At 41.5% G+C, this 26986-nt stretch overlaps 1 protein-coding gene across 1 annotated transcript in view; it reads left to right on the forward strand.

Annotated features, from left to right (window-relative positions):
- Positions 1 to 26986, forward strand: part of DNAAF2 (dynein axonemal assembly factor 2) — a 675691-nt gene that overhangs the window by 373092 nt on the left and 275613 nt on the right. The window lies entirely within an intron of this gene.

The raw sequence follows: 26986 nt of genomic DNA on the forward strand, positions 1-26986 counted from the left end.
AAAAAACTCTCAAGCTAAGTCTCTACCCAGAATGCCCTTCTCCCTGTTACCCCAGATCTCGTTTGTCGTGTAGGCCTAAAGCCGAGTTTCAGCCGAGCTCTCAGCAAAATGAAATCTTTTTTGATATTTGTGTAAAAATTTTGGGATAGCTTCATATTTTACCAAACCTTTAGTATTGCTAGTGTCTTTTCTTCGGTCTAACCTTATTCTTTCCACTCTACCCACTGTTACCGTTGGTAAACTCCAAGTACCATTTTTCCATTACCCTTGTGGTAGTTCTTCAATACCATAGCTGGTATTGTTTCTCTTGTTTAACCTGTTAGCTTCTATCTTTATTCAGGTGTTTCCCTTTCTTCTCTTTAATACAGTGTATTGTTATATTAGTGATTTTCTTGTAATTTTTTTGAACGGATTTGACTTCATTATTGTTGGATTATACAGTTGGTTGTGGTGTCCTTTTTCTACCAGGATGTTGGATAAGAAGGGTACTTCAGGCTTTAAGCATTGTACTTCTTGTAAGGACAAGTTACCTAACAGTGATTTGCATGATGACCATGTACACTGTTTGGGAGTGGCTCACCTTTGGTGCAGCCTCCATGTGATATTTGTCAGAGCTTCAGCCAATGCAATCTTAATGAGCGCAAAAATAAACTCATTCTGAAGGGGTTACTCAAGTCTCCCTTCTCAGAGGCCATTTCTGTGATGGAGGTCTCAGTCTCACCTTCTACGGATAAAAAGAGATCCCATTCTGTTCCTTCTTCACCATCAAGTGATCAGAGCAAACCTGGGAAATCTAAGGTCCCTAAGTTATCGTCGAAGCATAAATCTGCCTCTTCGGCTCCACCTTCCCTGGCTCCGACCATCTCAAAACCTTCGATACCGATGCCTGTTTTGGCACAGGTCCTGCCTCCAGCACCGATCATTGATCTTAGTACACCTATTTCGACTTCAGCACCTGTAGCTACTTTAGCTCAGGGCACACCTTCGACTATGCCATCAGTTTCCATTTTGGAACCAACTGTTTCAGCTCCGAGTGCCACTTCGGCACCGAGCGTTGTACCGACCTCATTGGATCTGACCCCTTTGCTTCTGGTCTCAAAAGTAGAGACTTCGGTGCTGGCAGACCTTGCACTACGGAGCTGATACTCCCCCTCCATAGACCCGTTTCTGGGCCAAGCATATAGCTCAGTCCTCAAATGTCCTGACTCTCCATCTGGAGTACCCACCCAATCCACCAGGAGCCTTTCAGAACACGACATGGTGCATCTTGTGGACCAGCTGTTGGTAGCCAGGCGGATTACCTCACTTTCTAAAACCCATCCATCTGCAGGACTTGGGTTGCCTTATCCACGGACTCCATCTTACACTCCTCCTTCGACCTTCTTGGTTCCAAAGTCTTCTTCTCTGACATCCTTCTTGGAACCCATCACCTCAGTGCCTATGGTGCATCTCACTCTGGCTCCAAGTTTGTCTCTTTGCTCTTCAGCTCCCGACAAACTGGTCCTTCCTCAATCTGGGGATTGGGGGATGGGCACTTTGGCCCGGGGTACGGTACGACTCTGTCTTCAGTTCCTTCCTTGGTGCTGATGGCTGTATCCTCGCTGATCCTTCTTGAGGCTCCATCCATGGGGGCTTGTCCATTAGAGTGGGAAGTGACCCTGGTCCTGAGGTTGTCTTTCTCGGTTCTGGGCTCCTATTCCTCTTCAGGCGGGCCTGCCTTTCACACGATGGAGAGGGCTCTTGCTTCTGGCAGCACTCCTTTGATGTCAAAACCTTAGTTTTCACTCCCTGAGCTACAGCTGTTATAGATCACCTCCCAGGACACTGGGCAGAGAAGCCTCAGGACACCCCTGTTCAGGGTACCCACTCTTCCGAGTCCTCCGCAGAGATCCCCACTGAGGAGCCCTGTAAATGTATCTACAAGCACCACACCTATGAGGAAAAAATACAGTCAGTTAGAAGAACAAGAAAAATAAATGATCAGCAAAGCAAGGCTTCCCAGGGTCAGTACAGTTTTTATTATTCCTTGACTAGCTAGTTTGGCTGATTTAACTGACTGACAACATACATCAGTGAGTACAGAACGTGTATACAGTTCTTGACAAATGTAGTCCTGCCTCTTTAGATGTACATTGTGTCCTAAGCTGGCCATGCAACTATTACAAGTTATTTTAAAAGCAGACTATTTCTGTAGAATTGCTATACAATAAGTCTTCCTTTTTTGGTAACAAGTACAGAGTAATCATTTCTTGCTTTGTCATCATATGCTCTTCCTGCTTAATTGTCTTATAACATTTCTAAAGAGTATTTATTATTATTACAACTTCAGTTTACATTATTGCTACTGTTGAATAATTCAGAATGAATGAAAGTTTGCAACTTACAAAATAGTACAATACAAAAGCTTAATAAAAACTTCATATAAAATCTGCAGCTTTGCAGCATGTGTATGCAAGACACAACATCTGCCTCTGTCATTCACTCTATAGATAATGTATGAAGTAGAATAATATACATTTCCTGATTCTTTGATGTTTATGGCATATATGTACATTTTACAAATCATGTATTTTACATTATTTGCATTCTTTACACATATAGTTTAAGAATGTTTGATAGAAATAGAGAAGTACTGATTAATACATGATGTTATGTAGTTCTATCTCACCGTAATTCTTGCTGAATGGGTTCGGAGCCGATATTCAGCTCCGACTCGGTTTATACTAAAGCTCGAGAGCTTTTTTACTGGCTCAAGTCTAGCCCCTATCCCATGGTGCCTCACGACAATTCCCCAGATCTCGTTTGCCGCGACAGCTTCAAGGTTGTGTCTTACTGGCTCATTGGCTAAGTAGAACGATTTTTTTACTTATTTAGTCCTTTTCTACCACCTTTTTCTGTCATATATATATATTAATAGTTTCTTCTGTACTGTGCTTCTGTTTTTTGAAAGTTTTTAACCCCTATTCCCCCCCTTAGGACTGTATGGCTGGCTTAAGTTAGAGGGCCTTTCCTCCCTGTGTGTGTGTGTGTGTGTGTGTGTGTGTGTGTGTGTGTGTGTGTGTGTGTGTGTGTGTGTGTGTGTGTGACTGTTATAAAAAAAAAAAAAACTTTTCTTCTTCTTTATACATTTATTTTTTAGTCTTTAACTATGTCTAAAGATAAGGATCTTAAGGATCATCACTCTTCGGGCTTCAAGAAATGCAACAGGTGTGCTCAGAAAATGTCTCTTACAGACAGCCACACCCGTTGCATATGTTGTGTGGGTGAAGCCCATTTATGGGAACCTTGCACCTTCTGTTACGCTTTTAGTACAAGAGTGTTAAACGAAAGGAAGAGAAAGCTTATTGACAGGGGTCTCATGACCAGTTCCTCCCAGTAACAGCTGGAACATGGACAGGCAGCTGCATAATCTTCAAAGAGAAAATCATCAGCTCCGACTTCGGAGCCGACCAAAAAGTCTAAAGTGTCAGAACCAAGGAGTTCCGGTTCTGACTCTGCTTCATCTTCGGTGCAGTCTATTCCATTGGTTCCAAGACAGTCTTCGGTACCGAAGGTTTTGCCTGACATCAAGACTGTATCTCCTATTGTGAGATCTCCTATTTTGGAGAGAAGGAGGTCTCCTTCAGTCTCCACCAGATCCTCCAGAACCCTATCAGCTGAGGACATTGAGAGGGTGGTGAAGAGGTTGCTTTCGAATCCAGCTCTGGCTAGAAAATTGACCCCTCCAGACCCAAAGGTCTCGGAGCCATCTCCTGTACTGATCACTGTTCCTCCTCCAACTGCTTCGCTCTCGGAGCCTATTACGTCAGGTTCCTCTATCTTTGACCCTTCAGCTCTGGGGATTCAGCCTGTTTCCTCGGAGCCAATTACTCTATCCTCGATGGCTCAGTCTGGAGCCAAGGGTTCTGGGAGCCGACGCTCTTGTGTTGACTCCAAGGGGGACGGTCACCCTGGGTTCTCTTTGGAATCGACCCTCCCTCTCGGAGCCTCGACTCGACTCAGCTCGGCTCCCACTTCTGCTTCAGAGCCATTCCCTCTTGCTAGGAGTCAACCATCCACCCCCCTCGGAGCGGAGGTCTTTTTCAGAGCAGGGGGGAAAAGCTTTTGAAGCTATAGAGAAGGCTTTATCCTCTGCCAAAGCCATTCCTTTGGAACCTGTATCCCACCAGCAGCAGGCAGCAATCTCTTCCCCCCCTGCCACCCCCACAGCATAGGGAACCAGAAGCCCAAGTAGCCCCCATTGGGGGCGCCCCCTCTTCCAAGACCTCCCCAGATTATCCCACTGGGGAGCTCCCTCAGAAGAGGTTATGTAAGAGGAAACATGTAGACTCCCCTGAGTCTGTCACATCAGACACTGATTTAGAGGAATCAAAAGGGTCCCCTAGATCTCCCTCTGAGGATGTCTCCTTCTCTGACATCCTAGAAATCCTTAGACAGAGGGGTGATTGGAAGACCTCTAACCCTACTGAGGATGAATCAGTGTATCTTGAGGCCTTTGACTTCCGACCTTCCACCTCTTGGGTGACACCACCTTATGACCAACTTTTGGGGGTCATTTCACGGAAAGCATGGACCTCTCCAGATTCAGTGGAAGCCATCCCATCCCAAGGAGGCCAAACAAATTTATGACAGCACCTGAGGACAAGTCTTTCCTTAGCAAGGGAGTTCCAGTTGATGCTATGGTAGTAGCAGCGGGCACCAAGAAGGAATTATCTGAGACGTCTTCTAATATCCATCCTCCTAACAAGGAGTCCAGGACGATGGATTGGTACGAGAAGAGTACTTTTTCTTCAGCGGCATTTACACTAAGATCGCTGAATTACCTGACTCATTTCACTCGTCTGGAGAGGGATCTCCTGAAAGAGTTAGGAGATACCCTCCAGGGTTCAGTAGCTCCGGGTTCCATGGACAAGGTTTCCACGCAGCTCTCCACCCTTACTTCCATAGCTAACTCCTCCACGAGGCTGATCTCATATGCAGTAGATGAAGCGAGCAGGGCAGCCGCAGTATGGAATAGCCCTCAGGAGACATTCATGGATGTGGCTTTGTAATTTTATGGAATCCTTCAAGTCTTCCTTCACTAACGTTCCCTTTGATGGTTCATCTCTTTTTGGACCCAAAGTGAAAGAGACTTTGATTACGTGTGAGCAGGAAGGAAAAACCTTATCTGCCGTTGGAGTGCGTTTCTCTCTCCCATCCAGACCCTATCCCAAGTGTAATACAGGAGGGAAAATGTGGTTCCGCAAATCCCAAAAAGGTTTTCCTCAGACACAAGGTCAACCCTCCCCCAGGGGCAGAGGGGAGGATATAATGGAAGATGCTGCCCTTGTGGCAGAGGAGGTACGCAACATCAGGGAGACAGAGAAGCTTTCTCTGATCGTCCCTTCCATCGACCCTGAGGGGTTGCCTGACTGTCCGTCTGTAGAGGCAGTCGGGGGTGATATATATCGCTGTACCCAAGCGCCTGGCTAACTATCACTCAAGATCGTTGGGTACACACAGTAATATCCAGAGGTTACCTGATTCCCTTTATTTCCGAACTCCCAACAAACCGGTCTCTTCCAGATGTACCACCCATCCAACGAGACCATGCAACATCAGAGGTCATCTCGTTGCTACAAAAAAGAGTCATCCAAGAAGTCCCTGTAGAGCAAGTAGGATCTGGAACTTACTCTCGATTCTTTTTAGTTCCAAAAAAGACAGGGGACTGGAGATCAATTCTAGATCTCAGCAGGCTCAACAAGCATGTAAGAAAATCAAAGTTCCAAATGGTCACTCTGCAGTCGATATTTCCCTTTATTGGGGAAAGACAACTGGATGTGCTCAATCGATCTGTAGGATGCGTACTACCACATCAAAATGGACAGGCGCTCCAGGAGACGCTTACGCTTCTGGCTGGGAGCCAGCCATTTTCTGTTCAGAACACTGCCCTTTGGCCTCACTACAGCCCCCAGAGTGTTTACCAAATGCATGTCAGTGGTAACAGCTCACCTGAGACGTCAAGGATTCCAGGTGTTTCCGTACCTAGACGACTGGCTCCTCACTGCTACCACCAAGCATCAACTCATAAGAACCAGGGATGAGACTTTATCCTTGTGCGCCAGCCTAGGCATCCCTGTCAACTTGCAAAAGTCAGTCTTATCTCCCTCCCAGTATATTGTATATCTAGGCTCAGAAATAGACACAACAACCATGTCAGTAAAAATAACACAGGAAAGAGTGGAATCTCTACGCAGTCAGAGCAGATCCTTATTAAACAAACAGAGAGTCCAGGCCAGAGTAGTACTTCAAGTCCTTGGGACTATGGCTTCCGCCATCTTATTAGTTCCTCTTGCTCGTCTACATATGAGGATTCTCCAATGGATGCTGTTTGCACAATGGTCGATGCAAGACCTTCCATTATTTCACCAGATATTAATAACAAACGCATGCAAAAGGGATCTGACATGGTGGTTACACACGAAACAACTTGTCATAGATCGTCCACTTGTTCCTCTCCAAGAGAAAGCAGTTTTAACCATGGATGCTTCCCAGATAGGGTGGGGGACATTATCTGGGAAAGACAGTCCAAAGTACTTGGAATAACCACGAGAACCACTTACATATCAATGTACTGGAGATGAGAGCGGTGCTATATGCGTTGCAAGCACTTCACATCTCCCTTCCCACTGGAACAATTGCGATTCAGTCAGACAACATGTCTGTTGTGTGGTACATAAACAAATAAGGGGAACCAAGTCTTACCCGCTTTGCAGAGAGGCAAGAGTTTGGAAATGGGCGTTGGATACTCAACGCTTCCTGATAGCAACACATATCTCGGGGAAATCCAATGTAATAGCGGGCAAACTCAGTCGAGCAATTCTGATGCCTCATGACTGGTCCCTGAATCCAGTGGTTGCGAAAGAGATCATTCACAAATTGGGCCAGCCAACCTTGCTGTGATCTATTTGCCACACACCTGAACACCGAATGCAGCAGCTACTTTGCCCTCATTCCCCATCCGGGGGTGTCACCCAGGGATGCTGTAGTTCACGACTGGCCCCGGGACTTCTTTATGCATTTCCTCCCTTTCCACTCATACCCAAAGTAATACAGAAATCAAGACAGTTGAGGAGTTCCTTGATCCTCATTGCTCCTTACTGGCCTCAACAAGTTTGTTTTGGATTTTTAAACACTGGAACCTGGATGATTCATCTGATCTGAAGAAGGCTTGAATAGCTGAAAGCACTTGTCTGTCTGTTTTTACAAGAAGGGTTCTTTCTCACATTTTATGCTTTTTCGTGAACAATGCACTGTGAAGTTTCAGTTTGAAGTTTCAGCTTGGTTTTAGCATTTGTGGTGTAACGCTGTTCTATTTTTCACACAAGTTTGGTTTCCTTTCCTGTGGCCCTACCTTTTGGAGGAACCATGGATTCTGGCTCCATCTCCTGATTCATCAATCGGGACAGTTCCACCCCTCCATCCACACCCTCAAATTGACAGCATGGCTGCTCCAATTCCACATATAGCCAGGTGCAGTCCCTTATTTCCAATGGTCAAACACATCCTAATTTCATCCCATAAACCTTCCACTCAGAAACTATATTCTAGCAAATGGAAAACATTTTCTCTTTGGGCTACAAACTGGGGCTTAGATCCATGTACAGCTCCTTTAGAATCCATTTTATCCTTCCTAACAACAATTTTTCATGAAGGAGTGGCAGCCGCTACAGTTAGAGTTCAATTAGCTGACATTTCCAATTTCCATTTTGGTTTCATGGGAAATCCAATCATGCAACACTCCCTGTGTAAAACCTTCTTAAAAGGAGTTCTTCTTCTTAGGCCCACAATAAAACAACCTTTAGAACCCTGGGACAAATTTAGTCCTCTCATCTTTGATGTCTGCACCCTTTGAACCATCCTCATCGTCAGACTTAAAATTGTTATCATGGAAAACCCTGTTCTTGGTAGCTATAACATCAGCTAGGAGAGTCTTGGAACTTCAAGCCCTAACTATTCGATCTCCTTACATTATCTTTCACAAGGATAGTGTCTCTGTTAGGACAAACCCTTCCTTTCTCCCTAAGGTATGCTCAGAACACAACCTGAATACTACCATTGAGCTACCTGTGGTTTTTCCAAATCACTCTAATAAATCAGAGTATAGACTTCACCAGCTAGATGTCCACAGGATACTCAGATTCTATATACACAGGACCAAAGAATTCAGGAAATCTGATCAACTTTTTGTTTCCTTTTCTGACAAAAGAAAAGGCTTACCTGTTTCAAAAATTACTCTTTTAAAATGGCTTTCGGATTGCATATCCTTTGATTATCAACAAGCTGGTAGACAATTACCATTAAAAGCTAAAGGTCACTCTACTAGGGCTGTAGCTACTTCATGTGCTTTTAGATCTAGGCTCCCAATTGATACTATTTGTGCAGCAGCTACTTGGGCAAGATCACATACATTTGTCACTCATTACAAATTGGATTTAGCCTGCCAGGACAGGTCATCCTTTGGGTCCACTGTGCTGAAGAGTCTCTTTGCTTGAGCCACCCGGGAAAAAGGTGCTAGGGATGCTGTCCCATCCAGCAAGAATTACGGCGAGATAGGACTACATAACATAAAGAAATTATGTACTTACCATAACGTTCCATGTTTATAGTCCATCTCGCCTGTATTATTGCGTCCCTCCCTCCAACCCCCTTCCCGTTCCTGGGGGATCTACTGGACCGTTTTTGGGGGCTGCACTGACTTTGCTCTTTATTTTCCACCTGGAATGGATTATGTTTCTAATCCCTTCCTGTATTTTACAACTTCTTTCCTTTCCATTCTATTTTTTCCTAACAAGTAACTGAGCTAACAATTCTAAAAAAAAAAAAAAACACTATGAAGTCTTATAGCTAACTTGCATCTGTTGTCTGACATTTGATTATTAGAGGAATTATTTTCAACATAAATATTTGCTTATATTAATAATTATGCCTTGATAAAGAGAGTAATTATTTATAAGCATTATCTAATCTTGGCTGATGCTCTTTTAGCCAGGCATTGTATTTCCATGAATCTTTTTATGTCACCGGCATTCACATAAAAGATTGTTCACACATGCTGCTCAGAGAAGATTTCTGTAAGTTGGTGTCCCAACATTGCTTGAGATCCCAATGCTATAACAGTTCCCCCTGAACAGACATGAGAACTCATGTTTGTTGATTTTGTTTAGTGTATATTATCAAGCTTCATTGGTTCAGAATACTCAATAAATTGTACAATGTCTTGGACCTGATGCATTTGGTCCACTGTCAAAACCTGTACTGCTTGCCGTCTTACGCATTCAATTCCACACTTGATGACAACAATTACTAGGCATTTTTACATCCTAAAATGCCAACTATGACCAGTATAAGCTGCATTATTTTCCTCCCCAACTACTGATACAACCACTCAGCCAAGAGAACCATGTTTCTTTTTCTGTTTGTGCTTTTTGAGCAACTTCCTCAATTAGCTTGAGGTGACTCCTGATTTCAGGTTCATTATCAGGAATATAAGTACAACATTCCTCTCCTTGTAATGCACAAGTACCTCCTTTACTAGCAACAACAAAATCTAATGCCATGCGGTTTTGTAAGACCATAGTTGTCATGGCAGTCATTTCTAAAGTAACTTCTTCTATTGCTTCGACTGTAACATTACTTAATTCCTCTAATAATCCTGCCAATTTTCTACTTTCCCAAATAGCTTTCTCTGCTCCATAGAATGGAAAAATTGCTGCTCCTGCAAGGACATCATCTCCTACCTCCATTTTTTATATATTAATATGTCTTTTTAATCTAACATTTCTAATATTAGAATCAGGTAATGTTGTAGTATGTCTAATGGATGGAATTACATGTCCCAAATAACACATTCCAGTCCAGTTCTCAGGAAGCCATTTGTAGGCTTTATTACCACATATGTAATATATGCCTGTTCAAATTGGAGCCATCCATGTTGTAACCCAATGTTTAGTTCTAGCTTTTTTTAAATGTCCAGCAAGTTGCATTACTAAAATGCTCAAAACATTGTTTACTGGCATTTCGGGTAGCATAAATAATATTACAAGGACTTTTCCCAAGAAATGGGTGATTACTTGTTCCTTCACCTCATAAACAAACATCAGCAGTCACATTTTTGTGGACAAGCCTCAAGAAAGGATGTGTCTTTGGGAAAGAGTTATTTCTTGGAACCCAGTCTTGATTTGTGAGGTTCAACATTTCCAGAAGGGTAAATGGAATATGTGGTAATGGATTTCCACTGTTTGTATCTTGTGTTATCTCAGCACAGATCCAACATTGTTTAGCTTTCAAGGTTTCTGAGTACATTTGCAGTGATTTGGTAAAGGTTTATCTTTCCTTGTGTGGATGATTAAAAACTGGTCAGGATCACGATTAATATCAGGGTTTTCATGGTTCGATATTTGCTGGAAGACAAAAAAAATTGTGTTCTTATTAGTTGTATCTGATATTTTGTCCCTTTATATCAGTTATTACATTTCTAAGTTATTCAATTTTTTCCCCTCCATTTTAAATTTTTAACATGATCTTTATGAATCCAACCATTTTTTGGTGGCTGATTTTTATATGGCTGGATTTGTACAGCCACTAACTCCACTTTGGTAACAATGTAGGGTCCTATCCATTTTGAATCCCATTAACTTTTGTTTCCAAACTGACGGACCATTACAAGATCTCCTTGTTCCAATTGTACCTCCCTCGATTCCCAAATCTCATTTTGTTTACACAGTTCTAGATTATGGGCTTGTCCAGCTTCCCAGACTCTCCCTTTTGCCCAAATGATTTGGTCTTGCAGCTGGTCCCACAATTAGTTTCTTCTAATGGTATAACATAAGGTATTTCTCCTGCTTGTAAATTCATAGGTCGACCTGTCATTAGTTCATGTGGAGTTAACCCACATCCCTGAGGAGAATTTTGCATCTTAATCAAAATGTTGGGTAAATGTTTTACCCAATGATTCCCATGCTCAAAAATAATTTTCTTTAATCCTTCCTTCAGAGTTCTATTATCTCTCTCGACTTTTCCGGAACTCTGAGGATGGTAAGGAGTATGAAACCTTTGCTTGATTTCCCAAGTTTTACACATTTGTTTTGTCACTTTTCCAGTTAAGTGAGTCCCTTGATCACTATGTATTTCTCGGGGCACTCCCCATGTTGGAATGATCCTTTCTCTTATTATTCTAACTACTGAGTTTGCATCTTCCTTTTTTGTTGGATGAGCTTCCAACTATCCCATAATTCATCTATCAAAGTAAGTAAGAAATGAAACCCTCTTGGTGCTGTTGGAAGAGGTCGTACAAAATCCATTTGTACCCTATCCCAGGGTCCCAATGCTTGTGGGAGTCTATACTCTTTTCTCCTGTTTCGTTTTCCCACATTGTGCATGGCACGTGACACATCTATCTACATGATTTTGGATGTCTGTTGTCATTCCTTCCCATTTAATTCTAGAACTAACAATTTGTTCTAGTCTTTCCCTTCCTGGATGACCTAGGAAATTATGATAATAAGTTAATAGTTTTCCTTTTTCAGGCTCAATTGTGTGTACCCTATGTAAAGGACCTTTTTTGAATTCTCCTAGTATCGACCAAGGTTCTGGAAATCTAACCCATTTCCATTCACTTCCTTGTATTATTTCAAATTCTTCTATTTTCTCTTTCTTAATGATGTCTGGCTGTTCTCTTAGAATTTTTACTAAGCTTCCTAACTGCTGATTATCTTTGTTTGTTTTTGCATTTAAGGTCATATGAGCACCTTGTTGAAATTCAGGACCCCATAATGGCTTCATTTCATCTGTTCCTGTCACTGTTAGTCCACATACTGTAGGTGTTATGATGATCCTATCACACTGGATCTGGGTAATTTTACCTACCTCACTTTCCACTGTATGTTCATACTCTGTACACTGATCTCTGCAAAAGTAAGCTGTACAATATAAAGGTAAAGGATTTAGAGGTAAGTCCATTTGTAGTTGGCACTTATTCAAAATATTTTGTACCATTTCTCTTACTTATTTTTCTTCCCTGTCATTTGTTTCCCATGCCCAGTATTGAGGAACATTTTGTATTGGATGTTTCTTTGGAATCAATGGCCCCTTCTTTTGCTAGCTGATCTACTGTTTTATTAGCCTGACTGTGTACCTCATTTTTGGTGTGAGCTTTGACCTTATTTAAACTCACTGTAGAAGGATTGTCGTCTTTTATCAAACCCCAGATTTATGTCAACACTTCCTGATGACTGATTGGTTTACCATCAGCTGTAATCAAACCTCTCCTTGCCCAAATGGGAAGAGATGATGTTGAGACTCAGACTACATATTCACTGTCTGTATAAATGTTTACAGGTCTGGGCAATAACAAGGCTTGTTTACTGCTTCTAATTTGGCCCTTTGTGCTGAGCATCCCCCTGGGAGACTACCCTTCTTGTGTTCTTTGGTCTCTGCATTGTATATTGCCCATCCTGTCACAAAACATCCTCTTTCAAAGCTCCAGAATCTGGATCCATCTGTATATAATTCTGACGCTCCTTCAATAGTTTGGGTGCCCACCCTTAAGTGTTCTTCTTCATTTTCCATGTCAGGACACTCATAAGATTCCCCTTGTAATTAAACAGTTCTGGTAAAATCTTAATCCGAGGGATTTCTACTCTGATTCCCCCTTCCTGACTTGCAAGACTTGCAGTGATTCTACCAAGTCATGCATTATTCATGCCCTTTGGATTTCCTTCTAACATGTATTTCATTGGAGTATGTTCGGTCTGTAGCACAATTGGAGAGCCCTGAATCATATTAGTTCAGTACACCATTCTGCTATGATGGCTTGCTTCTCACATTCTCTCATTCCTTTCTCAACTGGACTCATAGCTCGAGAATAATAACCCAAAACCTGATATTGAGATAATCTTTTTTGCAACACTATGGCCATCATAGTTAGACTATTGTGTCCAAACTGTATGATGAACTCTTTATCTCTTTCTGGGACATCCAAAGCAGGTGCAGAAATGAGTTCTTCCTTGACCTTAGAGAAAGCTGCTAGTGACTCATAATTTTAATTGAAAAGTTCATCTCTCTTTTTGTTTCCTTTAAGCATATCAGTCAAGGGTTTTGTTTTTCCTGTATAGTCTGGTATCCATTCCCTTGAGAATCCAAAGATTCCTAGGGCATGCCTTAACCCTGTGACAGTAACTGGAATTGGTAACTGTCTGATCAGTTGCTTTTTGTCTTCACTAATGCTTCTTTGTCCTGCTGATACTGTGACACCCAAGAAGGTAACAGAATCTTTCATAATCTAACTTTTTTAGGGTTCAGTTTTAATCCTGCTTGTCTTATTGCTTGGACAATTTCTGTTAATGCATTTAAGTGCTGCTTTTCAGTTTCTGTTCGTACAAGTATGTCATCCATGTATTGAATAATAGAAGGTCTACATTCTAGTGGATTTAGTATATCCTGCATTACATGATGAAAAACTGTTGGAGCATTATGAAAGCCCTGAGGCATTCTTGTCCAAGTATATTGTTGGCCTTCTACAGTAAAAGCAAATTTCCATTGTGAGTCTTTATCTAGAGTAATACTCCAGAAACCATTACTCACATCTGAGGTGGAGAAAATTTTCATTTTTTCCTGAATCTGAGCAATAAGATCAGGCATGCTTCCTACTATTGGCAAAGAACGAGATATCACTTTATTAAGTTCTCTGTAATTAACAGTAAGATGGTAACTTCCATCTGGCTTCTGTACAGGCCAGTGTGGACTGTTAGCTGGTGAATTAACTTTTCTCACTACCCCTTGAGCTTCTAAAGCTTTTACAGTACTCAGTATTGCCTGTTCTGCCTCTTTCTTTACTGGATATTGTTTTATAGGCTGCTTGGGACTGCCTCTTACTTTAAGAATAAAGTCAGGGACTTGTCCTCAATCATTCCTATGTTTAACAAAAATCTCCTGATAGCAATAAATTAGCTGAGCCAACTCTTGCTTTGGTGTTTTTAATAACTCAACTAAATCATACTGTCCTGGGTCCTTGACACTGTATTTGCATAATGCTTCAGAGATGACTAATACTTCATTTAATGGTCCCTTAATCAATTCTCTGTTACACAAATCTATAATGTAACCTCTTTGTTTTAAGATATCATTTCCAGTGATGTTTTGTAGATGACAACCTGATACCTATGCATGGAAGGTGTCTTCCCCTATCTTTGTTTCTACAGGGAGACTTACTTGAGCTTGAGAGATTTTTCCTCCCAATCCTTGCAAATTTATAGTTTTTGTTCCTGGGAATGTTCTTGTAGTAATGCTAACTGCAGTTTCTGTATCTATTAAATATGTATTTAAGTGGTTTCTTACCCAAATTTGAGCATGTGGCATTAGTGTTCTTTTTCTTTAGTTTCATTATGTAAAGCTGTTAATTCATTTGCTGTCTCTTTTACTTGTCTGTTTGATCCTTTTACACTTTCCTGTAAGTGGAAACATTTTTTTTGACAAAGCTTCTATAGCCCTGTGCTCTAATGTACACAAAACATTGTTGTAAGACAGCTGGAATGAATGTTTTCTTAACCAAATCTCTTTTATTTTGATTTGGTTTTCCCTACTCTGTAAACTAATAAATCAAAGAAGGCAGTTTAAAAATAGGACTTCTCTTTTTTCCCTTAACATTTGTTGCTTTTGACTGACCCATACCTCTCAACCTGGAAACATCAAAAATTTGGACAAGGCCCATGAAAAATAGGTACAAATCTGTACGATGATTAACATATAATTTGCATACATAATTATGTATCCCCACCCACTCCAGTGGAATTGTGGGATACCAACGGTCAAACGCAAACTGAAGAACAGATAACCAAAAATGGCACCAGAGTCCCCCTGCAGCCATTCCAATGTACCATTACCTGGTTAATTTGCCCTATTTACCATAAACACTATAATGTGCATATGCTTTACTTCTACAATGTTTATTTGGATTAATTTAAAAAGCTTATTTTACATTTTATAGCATAAATACTACTAGACCTCTGCTAAACAAAGCAATACAGTCTCAAAATGAAAATAGACTTAGCATTATAACTTCTCTGCCCTTGAAACTCACATTCATTGAAACAGCATTGAAACCCACAAAGAAAATGCATCTGGCCAGTGGTAAGATTAGCTTTGGGCTGTTTTCAAATCATAGGCCCCCTTGCACACAAAACATTACATGTGTTCTTTGATACATCTTCCAGACAATATTAAATTATATTCCTTGTATAATACAGCATACTTGCTACAGCGCATTTTAAATTTATTGTTTTGAACACTTTTACAGTAAGCAATGAAACAAAATGCATGAGCCAATATTTGACTAAACTGCCCAGTTCAGAACATTTCCATCATAAAAGTCTGAGTAATGTCTACAATCCACCAGTATCAGTAAATATGCACAATCTCTGCAGAAGTAAAAGTCACATAATATTTCCACATTAAGGAGGTATGTAACTAATGAAGAGGTTGCTGCTAGTAAACAACTTAATATTTCATTGTTTCATCTACAAATAACGTGCATGTTGCCCTTGAGATATAAATTGCCTATGTCGCATAAAAAAAAAATATAAGCTAGTAATATTACAACAAGGAATGGATGGCAAACTGATAACAGGTTCATAATTACTAGCCATCTCTGCCAAAGAGAACATTCTCAGGACTGCAAAGTACAACTGAGTACAGTATCAGCAATCTACATGCTATGGGAGTAGAACCCACAGCCTTCTATATCAAAAGTAAGTATCTGCCATCGTACTACTGACAACACAAATGCACTTACTATAAGCAGCACTATACTCCGCTCCCCCTGAAGACCTATGCAGCATAAGAAATCTGGAAATAACCAAAAATTTATTGGGAAGGGGACAAAAGCCCAAAACCAGGGACACATTTTAAACATTGCTTGTATGATCTTAGAAAAGTTGTTTGCTAGTATAAAATGTTTTGTGTTACCAAGCATGCATTTCCTGAAAGACAGGAAGACTGAAACTTAAATGGCAATGATTATTTAGTGAATTCAGTTCTCATTGGATTTGCCAGAAAACAAAAATTTTAAGAGAAACAGACCAAAAGTATGTATGAGCCAACATTCCAGACAGTCTCTCTCACACACACACTTTCTGCTGCAGCTGTTAAGTAAACCAAAAGTAGTTTGTTAAATAAGTAAAGCACACACTGCCCTGCCTGCAAGTCAATATGTACATTAAAGCATAGTTTCTCCTGCAGCAGTAAAATCAAAATAATAGCAGTCTCTGTTAAAGCACACACTTTCTCTTGCCTGTAAGCCAATATGTACATGAAGCACATTTTCTCCTGCACCCGATAAAATACAAGTAAAACAAAAGCAATTTCTCTGTTATATAAGCACATACTTTCTCTTCCTGTAAGCCAAGCCAATATGTACATGAAAGAACATGTTCTCCTGCAGCCGTTAAAATACAAGTAAAAGGAAAACAGTTTCTCTGTTAAATAAGTAAAGCACAAGCACACACTTTCTCTTCCTGTAAGCCAAGCCAAAATGTACATGAAACTGAAACCACGTTTTCTCCTGCAGCCGTTAAAATACAAGTAAAACAAAAGCAGTTTCTCTAAGTAGAGAGCACAGCACACACACTCTTGCCTGTAAGCCATCATGAACATGAAAGCACATTTTCTCCTGCAGCCATTAAAATACAATAAAACGAAAGTAATTTCTGTTAAATAAGCAAGCACACACGTTCTCTTCCTATAAGCCAAGCCAATATGTACATGAAACTGAAAGCACATTTTCCTGCAGCCATTAAAATACAAAACGAAAGCAGTTGCTCTGTTAAATAAGTAGAGAACACAGCACACTTTCTCTTGCCTGTAAGCCAACATAAACATGAAAGCATATTTTCTCCTATAGCCGTTAAAATACAAGTATGAAAGCAGTTTCTCTGTTAAATAAAGCACATAACTTTCTCCTGCCTACAAGTCAGTATGTAAATTAAAGCACATTTTCTCCTGCAAGTTAACTATTAAAGTAAAATAAGCAGTTTCTTAAGTAAAACTCTCCTGTTATGTAAACGAAAGCAGTTTCTCAAACAAATTTCACCTCCTGCCCCAGTGCCTACAGCCGTTAAATACGTGAAGCTGCTGTTTGTCCTGCGCAGTTAAATAAGTAAATAAGCAAAGCTCCGTTAAAAAGTCAAGTAAAACAAAAGCACAGTAATCATCACATAATGACATAAATGTATCCTGCAGCCCAGCAGCAATTAAAGAAATAAAGCTGCTGCTGTTTGTCTTAAATTTACAGTTTATCTTAAATTTACTGTTTATTTATTTTTTTACCTGGAGGAGAGAAGACCCGGGAATGAATGCTGCGCTCTGCACACACAATACTGATCTGCAAAAGCCGACGTTGTCACACACGTGAAGTCAGGATTTAAAAAAAAAAAAAAAAAAAGAACCACAGGGAATTCAGAAATTAAAGGGGCCACGTGGGAAATCGTGGCACCCCAATATTTTGCCCTCAAAACCAGTATTTAACGAGGAACTCGGTACAGTTGAGAGGTCTGGACTGACCCATTCATGAATAATATTTAATAAACATTGTGGATCTCCTGTCTGTGAATTATTACCACCTGCACTATTTGCTTAGTTTATAACTTCTTCAAATCTGGGAAAATTAGGAGATAAAATTAACCTTGATGCCTTATCTTTCTCTGAGGTATTTTTAGAATCTGACATCTCTCTTCCTTCAGAGAATGAAACAAAACTGTCAGATTTTTCCTGAGACCTTTCCTCAGTAACACATTCAAATTTCTCTTGAGACTTTTTTCTTGATATGGTTTAGTAAATCTTAATAAATATCTGTTTCTAGATCTGGTTACAGGTACTTTTTCTGGTATAAAATCCTGGTTTAAATCTCTAATACTGTTAGTTTTAAAATTCAGTTTCTCAGGTCTAATAACCTGGTGGACTTCTTTGACACAGTTACCAAGGCTATAGATGAGGGAAAGGTGGTACACACAGCCTACCTGGACCTCGCAAAGGCCTTTGACACCATTCCCCATTCTGATATTATAGACAAGCTCACCAGCCTGAACATAAACCCCTATGTCACAAGATGGGTTGCCAATTGGCTCACAGACAGAACCCACATGGTGAGAGTTGCGGGAGCTAGGTCTGACTCTAAACCGGTTACAAGTGGCGGTCCCGAGGGCTCAGTCCTAGGACCCCTCCTGTTCGGCATATACTTCTCAGAGGTACAGACAAGCACAGGAAGACTATGGCTGAAGTACCTCACCAAGAGGATCACTGGCCTCAAACAAATGCCCTATGCAGCTCGACTGAAGAAACTCCAGCTGTACTCGGTTGCATACCGCCTGCTCAGAGGTGATCTCTGCCTGACATACAAGGCCATGTCCAACCCAGAATTGATGGACATGCTCCACCTAAAGAAAACCTTATCCCCTTGAGCCACATGCTCTAGGGATCTAAACCTCACCACAACAATAAATAGGACGTGCTGGAGGGATAGATTCCTGTCCCAGAGACTTCCCATGCTTTGGAACAAGATTCCAATCTACATTAGGCAGAGCTCCTCGCTAGCACTCTTCAAGAGAAACCTTGACGAGTGGATGGAAACAGAAAGTTTACCCCGGGATCACTTCAGTGGCTCTGCTGGACAGAGGCACAGGGAACTAATCTAAGGGGGCGGCGAAAGCCAACACATTCTGGCTAGGCTTATAAATGCCTTCGGGAAGATAGCCTAGTACCTACCTATGAACCTATAATAGTTTCTGGTTGCAGTAACATCTGTGATGCCTTAGCCCTACCCACATTTAAAAATCTTATTACCGTGCAAATTCCTTTAACTGCATGCCTCATAAATTACAGATTACACATGTTCTAGGAGAACAAAGCTTTAGTGCATTCTACAAACAACAGAAAGACTAGAGTCTCACCCTGTTTTGGCAGTGTGGAAGTTAGCTGTGCAGCTTTTAATTCAACCTTCCTTTTCCTGCGGATGAGACTCCACGGAGGAGAACTGATCTAACCTTGAGGATTCTTGTTTTTCCTTCACTCCACAGAGGAAAACTGATCCAACCTTGAGGATTCTTGTTCTTCCTTCACCCGCTGACTTTTAAAAGCCAAGACCTTTCTGCAATATTCCAACCTGACTTCAACTTTCCAACCTCTGCACTTTCTGCTTTGCAAACTGTAAACGTATCTACAAGCACTGCACCTATGAGGAAAAACACAAGCAGTTATAAGAACAAGAAAAATAAATGATCAGCAAAGCAAGGCATCCCAGGGTCAGTACACTTTTTATTATTCATTGACTAGCTAGTTTGGCTGATTTAACTGACTGGCAACATACATCAGTGAGTACAGAACTTTTATACAGTTCTTGACAAATATAGTCCTGCCTGTTTAGATATACATTGTGTCCTAAGTTGGTCATGCAATGTGTCCTAAGTTGGTCATGCAACTATTACAAGTTATCTTAAAAGCAGACTATTTCTGTAGAATTGCTATACAATAAGTTTTCCTTTGTTGGTAACAAGTACAGAGTAATCATTTCTTGCTTTGTCATCATATGCTCTTCTTGCTTAATTGTCTTATAACTTTTTTAAAGAGTATTTATTATTATTACAACTGCAGTTTACATTATTGCTACTGTTGAATAATTCAGAATTAATGAAAGTTTCCAATTTACAAAGTAGTACAATACAAAAGCTTAATAAAATCAAACTTCATATAAAATCTGCAGCTTTGCAGCATGTATATGCAAGGCACAACATCTGCCCCTGTCATTCATTCTATAGATAATGTATGAAGTAGAATAATATACATTTCCCTATTCTTTGATGTTTATGGAATATATGTACATTTTACAAATCATGTATTTTACATTATTTGCATTCTTTACACATATAGTTTAGGAATGTTTGATAGAAATAGAGAGGTCCTGATTAATACATGTTTTATACAACTTCTAATAGAAGAGCCATTCCTGCTGTTACAATACATCAGTGCGTGTCAATGTGTGACCCTTGTTTCAGGCTGCTGTGACCTTTCCATTTTATTTTTTCCTGTGTCAGTGTGTGACCCTTGTTTCAGTCTGCTGTGACCTTTCCATTCTATTTTTTCCTAACAAGTAACTGAGCTAACAATTCTAAAAAAAACCCCACTATGAAGTCTTATAGCTAACTTGCATCTGTTGTCTGACATTTGATTATTAGAGGAATTATTTTCAACATAAATATTTGCTTATATTAATAATTATGCCTTGATAAAGACAGGAATTATTTATAAGCACTATCTTATCTTGGCTAATGCTCTTTTAGCCAGGCATTGTATTTCCATGCAGCTTTTTGTGTCACTGGCATTCAAATAAAGGATTGTTCACACATGCTGCTCAGGGAAGATTTCTGTAAGCTGGTGTCCCAACATTGCTTGGGATCCCAATGCTATAACAAGCCACTTCAAAAGAAGATGTGCAAGAGGAAGCACGTGGACTCGCCTGAGGAGTTCTTAATGGAAGACACGGATTACAGTGATGGTAAAGGGTCCCCGTGGTCACCTCCTGATGATGTCTCCTTTGGAGACATCCTGGAGATGCTAAAGCAGAGAGGTGACTGGAAACCCTTCAAACCTTCGTCTGAGGACTCCATGTTTCTGCAGGCTTTTCATGCCTGGCCTTCTACCTCTTGGGTGACCCTGCCTGCTGATGAGCTCGTCCAACTCATTGTGCAGTGTGCGTGGAAGAACCCTGATTCCATTGAGGCGATCCCCCAGAGACCAGACAAAATTCTTTCTCCTCCCATGGGGAATCCGCACTAGTCCAAAGGGTTACCAGTTGATGCTATGGTGGTGGTGGTGGTGGCCATGAAAAAGGAATTGGATGAGGAAAGTCCTGCTGTCCACCCACCAAACAGGGAGTTCTGGGCAGTGGACAGACTTGGGAAGCGTGTTTTTGCATCAGGGACCTTTGCTGTACGATCCCTGAATTATTTGCAACATTTTACGAGGCTCCAGAGGGAGTTGATCTCTCAACTTTCTGGGATGCTCACAGGACAGTTGTCTGATGAGGTCAGGGACAAAGTGGCCTCGCAGCTAGCAACCCTGGAATCAGTATTCAACTCGTCCATGAGGTTGCTGTCACACACGACTGAAGTGGCGGCTAGAGCAGCGGGTTCAGGCATTGTTATGAGGTGTCATGCCTGGATGCACATCTGTGACCTCTCGGATCCCTTCAAGTCTTCCTTTCTGAATGCTCCCATCAAAACTTCATCCCTTTTTGGCTCCAAAGTGAAGGACACACTAGCCAGGTGAGAGCAAGGGAGTGGGAAAATGTGGCATAAGAAATCTCAGGGTCTTTTCCATGCTACACATGGTGATGATATTCCCAGAGGCAGAGGAGGTAACAATTCTGGAAGACACCCCTACAGAGGCAGAGGGGGGTCCTCGCAACCAAGGCTCCAGGGACTCCTTCTCTGGATAGCCTTATCAGCACTCCTGAGGGGCGGCCCCATTGTTTACCTCTGGAAGCAGTCGGGGGTCATTTCTCTCTGCACCAAGCTGCCTGGCAATCTGTCACCACTGATAGTTGGGTGCAGAATATTGTCACCAGAGGATACACCATTTTCCTTTCTTGCCAGCCAAATTTTCCAAGAAAACTTCCCAACGTTCCACCCAGTCAAAGGGAAAAAGCAGCTTCAGAGATTATAAAGCTGTCTCAAAAAGAGTCACCCAACCAGTCCCATCAGACCAGCACGGATCCGGATTTTACTAGAGATTTTGAGATTTTTGAGATCCATTTTGGATCTCAGCAGCTTAAACAAGTCTGTCACCCACACCAAATTCCGGATGGTCACGGTTCAGTTCATCCTTCCCTTTTTAAGAGAAAGTGATTGGATGTGCTGTATAGAACTCCGGGATGCCTATTACCACATCAAGATGGACAAATGCTCTAGGAGTCTGCTTCACTTCCAGCTAGGAGCCAGTCATTACCAATTCCGTGCCCTGCCATTTGGTCTCTCTACAGCCCCCAGAGTGTTCACAAAATGCATGGCAGTGGTAACAGCTCACTTGAGACTAAAAGGATTCTGGATGTTTCCACATCTAGACGACTGGCTCTTTACCACCCCCACCAAGCATCTTCTGATAACTGCATTACAACATACACCCTCTCTGGCAAAATTGTTGGGAATAACAATACATTGGGAGAAATCAAATCTTATCCCTACACAACATATAGAGTTCATTGCAGCAGTGTTCAGTACTCAATCCTGTCTGGTATCACTCCCTCTCCACAGACTCCATCGACTGAGGCTTCAAATCCAAGTGATTCTTTCTCAAACATCAGCCTCTGCAAGGGAAGTTCTTCAAGCCCTAGGTTCTATGGCTGCGTCAATTCCAATAGTGCCTCTAGCAAAGCTACATATGCGAATTCTGCAATGGCTCCTTCTGTGTAAGTGGTTCCCAAACTGTAATCACCTGGATTGCAAGATTTGAATAACCAACTCCTGCAAGCAGGACCTGCTTTGGTGGGTGAGGCCAGACGTAGATCTTTGGAGCCACCCATTTCAACCCTCCCAGCCCACAGCCATTGTAACCATGGATGCTTCCCTGATCGGGTGGAGGGGCCATTTCCAGGGGAAAGACTAATAAAGGAACATGGCCCACCTCAGAGGCCCACCTGCATATCACTGTTCTGGAACTGAGAACCATGCTGTTAGCATTGCAGGCATTCCATTCGGCTCTCCCCCCCTGGGACAGTTGCAATTCAATCAGACAATATGTCATTGGTCTGGTACATCAACAAGCAAGGAGGAACCAAGTCCTGCCCCCTATGTCGAGAAGCCATGAGAATCTGGCAGTAGGCGATAGCTTCCAACCGCTTTCTGATAGCAACACATATCCTGGGGAGCTTGTGGACAAACTGAGCAGATGCATCCTCATGCCCCACGAGTGGTACCTCAACCCGAGGTGGCATCTGTAATCTTCAGCCACTGGGGCCAACCTTGCTGCGATCGTTTTGCTTCCCCATCAAACACCAAATGCAGCAGCTACTTCACCCTACTTCTCCCGGAGGGGGAGTCACTGAGGGACACTCTGATCCACAATTGGCCCACAGGACTTCTCTATGCCTATCCACCCATTCCTCTGATCCCACAATTTTTAAGAAAACTCTTTGGTTGAGATGCAAGGTGATCCTCATAGCCCCATTCTGGCCTTGACAAGTTTGGTTCCCCTTTCTTTGGCCTCACCTAGTATACCCACCATGGATTCTGGATCCTCTACCACATTTGATCACTCACACCCAGGGGTTGAGTCACCCGACCCTGTCCTCTCTCAAGCTGGCAGGTTGGTTTCTCCACTTCCGCTAGTTGTCAGGCAAGCTAATCTCTCCTCATCTGTTTGAGACATCATTCTGGCCTCTCACAAACCATCCAACAGAAGACTATATCAGGATGAATGGAAAAGGTTCTCCATTTGGTCCAAGGATAACATGCTAGACCTGTATTCGGCTCCATTTACTGCAGTGCTTCAATACTTGGCTACGTTTTTTGATAATAGAGCCTCTGCCTCTACAGTATGAGTGCATCTAGTGTCAATTTCCACAATAGTGTAGATGGCACCCCTCTTATATCTTTATGCCTCTGCAAGGCTTTCCTCAAAGGGACCTCTCATCACAGGCTTCCTCTCAGACAGCCCATGGAACCATGGAACCTCACTTTAGTCCTCCAGTCCTTGACTCAGAAGCCATTTGAGCCCGCTGCTAAGTGTGACCTAAAGTTTTTGTCTTGGAAATCTTTGTTCCTGGTAGCCATTACCTCCACTAGAAGAGTTTCAGAGCTGCAGGCATTGTGTATCAAGAGGCCCTACCTGTCTTTCATAAAGACAGAATGTCACTTCGGACGAACACATCCTTTTTTCCCAAAGTTGTTTCTGAATTCTCTATTAACCAGTCCATTGATCTACCAGTGTTTTTTCTGAATTTTGCCAATAGAGGAGAGTATTGCCTTCACACCTTAGATGTACATAAACAATTAAGATTTTACCTAGACAGGACCAATCCTATCTGGAAATCTGAGCACCTTTTCATCTCCATTTCGGGACCCAAAATGGGAGAAGCTGTTTCCAAAATTACATTATCAAGATGGCTAAGGGACTGCATACGGCTCACCTATTCCCTCCATAATGAATCTATGCTAAACGTTAAAGCCCACTCCACTAGATCTATGGCAACTTCTATAGCATTCCATTCCAGGACATCCATGGATGACATCTGTGCAGCAGCTACTTGGGCTAAACCTCATACTTTTATTAATCATTACAAATTGGACCTGGTCTCCAGGGGAGAGCTGCCTTCGGCTTAATGGTGCTCAGGATTGTTCTTCCATAAGGGCCACCCATGGACCTCAAGGTAGCTTGGGATTCTGTCCCATCAGTGATGAATGGAAAGAAGATTAACAACATCAGATAAAGAAGTTATGTCTTACCATAACATTCCATCTGTGTTGTTCATCTTCTTTCATTCATCACTTCCCACCCTCCTTCCCCCTCCAAAGGCTCCTGGGGGATGCTTTGAGTCTAAGTGGTGCACTAGGGTACTTGCGTAGAAGTGGCCTCGGCTTTACTTCCTTTCTTAGCAAACTCGATCTGAGGTAACAGGGAGAAGGGCATTCTGGGTAGAGACTTAGCTTGAGAGTTTTTTTGGCTGGCACAAGCTTGGTAATAGGCCGACTCAGGGCTCTGAACCGAATGCCATCAGTGATGAATGAAAGAAGATGAACAACACAGATGGAACATTATGGTAAGACATAACTTCTTTTTTTGTAACATTCACATCAAAATCCTGGAATTTAAAATGCTGTCTCAAGAGTCTCTTTCACCTCTTGTTCTAGTAACTCTGGATTTAAAAGATTCTCATTATCACATTCCAATTCTCAAAAATTTCAGATTTTTTAAATGTTTTTCTGTATCTGGTTTACATTTTAATTTCTCTACTTTACCCTTTTGGTTGTCAACAACTCTAAGAATATTTATAAAGTACTGGGTTCATGTAATAGCCCTTTGCAGTTTGCAGGGCATTGACATTTTCCTTCATTTAGAAGACTGCCAATTTTTTTCTTTTAACAATTTGTCAAGAATCTCTAGCTTGGGTAAAAAAAAAAAAAAAAAAAACTTTTCTCATTTTGGGAATTTATCTGAACATAAAAAAAAATCTGTACTAAATCTGTCTCACGCAATAGTGTTTCTGGGATCTCCTGTATACATGATGTTTTTTCTTCAGCACAACAAAGTGGAATTTTACAAAGAGCAATTTTGTATATTTTCCAATCAGACTGTAGCACCTGCCATGGAATTTCTGAGGATCCTAAGTTTCATGGCCTTTATATTTCTCTTGATTCCTTTCACTAAACTTCACAAGAGGAAAAGTCAATTGTTCATTAGATCAGTTTGGATGCATTACCTGCACTCCCTAGCATTTCAAATCCCAGTGCTGTGGTTTGTGAAAAGGGAGTTACTCTGGTGGGTAAATCAGTTGTCACTCAAAGCAGGTTGTGCTTTTTCCTTTCCAGACCCTACTCAGTCTATTACCACGGATGCCTCAAGCATTGCTTGGGGAGCTGTATTCAAGGAGGTGAAAGTTCAGAGGCTGTGGAACAAGCAGAATAAGTTAAAGCATTTAAATGTCAAAAAAATGATGGCACTGATATATGCTCTCAAATCTCTGACCATGTTTGGATTTTAGGCCCTCTACTAGTAATCACAGACAACATCACAGTGATGTGGTAGATAAATGGGCAAAACTGGGTCTGATCCCCTTTTGCAGACTAGCTGTGGCAGCCTGGGAAGTAGCATCTCAGTACAATCTTACCCTCCAGGTTACTTATATTCCATCAGGGTCGAACATTATAGCAGATAAGCTGAACAGGATTAGGACAGATCCCTACAAATGGACATGATATATAAACAAACGGGGGAAAACAAATCTTACTATCTGTGCAGAGTAGCCATAGTAGCCTGACATATAGCTTTTCAGAACAATCTCACTCTACAGGCATCATACAAACTGTCAGAGCAAAACTGTAAGGCAGACAAACTGAGTAGGACCAGGACAGACCTAACAACTGGAAATTGAATAAGGGAGTCTTCCAAGGAGTTGATCTAGCTGTGAGAAACACCTCATGTATATCTGTTTGCCTCCACTCTCAAGGATCAGATGGCAAAATTCTGCTTCAGGACCCAATACAAGAAAGCCTGGAAGCCAGATGCATTTTCTTTTCCTTTGACAGGAATGTTGCTGTATGCTTTACCCACCCTTTCCACTAATATTTAAGGTCATTTTGAAGATTCAGAACAGCTCTCCAAAGATCTTTGTGATGACTTCCTTTCTAGCTCATGCTACAGTGGATTTTCATCATAGTGATCACTGCTGAAATAGCCTTAGCAATATGAGTTATATCCTGTCAAGGATATAACATTAAGCCAGCTTCCAAAGCTTCAGGGCACCTTCCAGGTACCTAAACCTTCAGTTAGCTTGAGCTGAGTTGACTAAAAAACAGTTTTGGGTGCAAAGCACTTCAAAGCTTTCCTGCTGTTAAAGAGAATGCTCTTCTGTGGGTGTTTGAGGATTGGCTTGTGCTGTTCCTTTGCTAGGCAGGTAAGTTCCCTTTGGGAGAAAAACCTTCCAAAAAACAAAATAAACAGTCTTAACAAACAATCTTAACAAAAATGCTGGTAGATAGACATTTAAGAATAAATGTCAGGAACTCCCAAAAAACATAAGGACAATCCAACAAGTCAGAACAATTATTTAAGGAACATTGTTTCCATCAACCTTACCCTAGGATTTGCTTTACCCTTCCAGAAAGTTTGAATCCCCACTTTTCTCTTTAGCAATAGATAGTTTCAAACAAATGGCTTCTGAAGATCATTCGTCAAGGTTACAGAT

The sequence above is a fragment of the Protopterus annectens genome, chromosome 6.part0 (assembly GCF_019279795.1).
Source record: "Protopterus annectens isolate FY-2018-M chromosome 6.part0, PAN1.0, whole genome shotgun sequence".
Classification (NCBI taxonomy): domain Eukaryota; kingdom Metazoa; phylum Chordata; order Ceratodontiformes; family Protopteridae; genus Protopterus; species Protopterus annectens.